Source organism: Pinus tabuliformis, chromosome 1_1, assembly GCF_031772625.1.
Source record: "Pinus tabuliformis cultivar Carrire ecotype Pingquan chromosome 1_1, CPIR1, whole genome shotgun sequence".
NCBI classification, from domain to species: domain Eukaryota; kingdom Viridiplantae; phylum Streptophyta; class Pinopsida; order Pinales; family Pinaceae; genus Pinus; species Pinus tabuliformis.
The window spans coordinates 95,496,313-95,498,383 of record NC_142297.1 but is presented as its reverse complement, the minus strand read 5'-3'; the positions used below and the strand labels follow the sequence as shown (position 1 = coordinate 95,498,383).

At 42.7% G+C, this 2,071-nt stretch overlaps 1 pseudogene; it reads left to right on the top strand.

The window, feature by feature from the left end:
• Positions 1-1,262: 1,262 nt before the first annotated feature.
• LOC149211818 (ammonium transporter 1 member 2 pseudogene) lies at positions 1,263-1,661 on the top strand (annotated as a pseudogene).
• Positions 1,662-2,071: the final 410 nt, after the last annotated feature.

Sequence of the window (2,071 nt, the reverse complement as noted above, 5' to 3'; positions counted from 1 at the left end):
GAAAACTGAGAGAATGTGACAAATATTTAATAATAAAAAATTTAACTGTTTCATAAAACCATGCAGTCTCATAAACCGTTTCAAGAAACATGTCTACTTACATTATATTAATATCTCTTTGTATGTTTTAAGATTTTAATAATTACAGTTGACCAACAAAACTCGACAATTTCTTGTCCAACGCTGCAGTAATTTAGATTCCTTCTTATTTTACTAGAGATACTGCAAACCGAACAAGCGCTTGCAAGCGTTTCCTGTTAGCTCATGTTATTATATTTTTTTGTTTCCCCGTCCTTTCACCGCAGAAATGAGTATGTTAGCCGGCATTTCGGACAAAATGGCGAGGCCTATGTACTATGAATCTTGATCGCAGAGGAAATATACATCTATATATAATGGTTGTAATAGACGGGAATTCTCATCGAATTCCATCACTGGTCTCGAACCGCTCCATATTCCGGTTCGAATTCTGCAGTGGAAGTTCTCATCTAGCCTGGTGGAAGCTCAATCCATGTTCTTTTTCGCCCAGTCGGTCGGGGGTTCGAATCCAAACATCTCAAAGTTCGCATTTCAGCTCTCCCAGTGCGCATTGCGCGTCGCATGTTCGACTCTCACCGGTTCGGAGCTCTCAGATCGGATTTCAGTTCTCTTGCTCTGAAAATTGGAATCCCGTCCTTCTCAAAGCTAAATTTTGAAGTTTTCCCTCTTTTAATCACGTAAATCTCAAAGCTCCTATTTCAGTTCTTCCAATTCGAATCCGGTGCCTGTAAGACCTCATATTATGTTTCTCCCTGTTCGAATCCTATCTGTAAGAGATCGTATTATACTCCTCCATGTTTGAATCCCGTTCTTTTAAAGCATGTGCTTCACTTCTTCCAGTTCCAATTTCGTCAATTGAAACCGCGTACTTCACTTCTTCCGGTTTGAATCCCGTCCCTTTAAATTAAATTTGTATTTCACAGATTCGATCTCGTAGACTTTAAAGCCGCATTTCACTTTTCCCGGTTCAGATCCCATCCCTCTGAAACACGTATATCAGTTCTCCCGGTCCGAAATTTACATGTTGAGAGGTTGTCTTTAATTTCTCCACGCTCGAATCCTTGCCCTTTAAAGCTCGTATTTCACTTCGGCTCCATTTCCGTACTCTTTAAAGTTCAAATTTCACTGATTCTTGTTGTTCAAGTTTTGTCCCTCTCAAATCTCGCATTTGACTTCTGCCATCTCGAATTCCTCGTCGCCTGATCAAACCCCGCTCATCCGCCATGTCTAGTTCCAGCTACACCTGCACAGCTTCTGAGCTGGCGGCTCTCCAGAACCTCCTCAACGGCACGGCCGGCGACTTTTTATGCAACAAGTTGCAGGCCATTTCCGACCAACTCTCGGCGACGAGCCGCGCCGTTGATACCACGTACCTGCTCTTCTCGGCCTTCCTCGTTTTCGCCATGCAGCTAGGGTTTGCCATGCTATGCGCAGGGTCCGTGCGGGCCAAGAACACCGTGAATATCATGCTCACCAATGTTCTCGACGCGGCCGCGGGCGGCATCTTCTACTATCTCTTTGGCTTCGCCTTCGCCTTCGGAAGGGGAAAGCACTCCAATGGCTTCATTGGCCATTATTTCTTCGGGCTGAAGGACGTGCTAAATGAGAATAATAGTTCGTAGTTTCGGGTCCATCCATTGAAGAATAATAGCACTTGTTTAAGCACCACTCAGGAATTTCGAATGGAAGCGTCCGTCAAATTTGTGGGTTTTTTAACTTGATTGGCCAAATTGGTGAATACCCGTAATGTTGATTGGCCACAGAATTTTTTAGCTTTATTTGACAAGAAAATAACCTTGTAACCAGCAATTTGCCATCAAATTCCATCCGGAACCCCACCTAACCTTGTTCGTCGTTTAGAATTGAAAGTCCGTACACAATTATGCCGTGCAACATAGAATCTGTCGTACGCAATCTGAATTTGGTGGGACTTGTACATACTCATAATTATTCAGTGTTATATAATATTCATGTAAATCATAAAAAAATACTCGACAGAAAACTTTCACCTGGCGTGCCATTAGAAAATGAT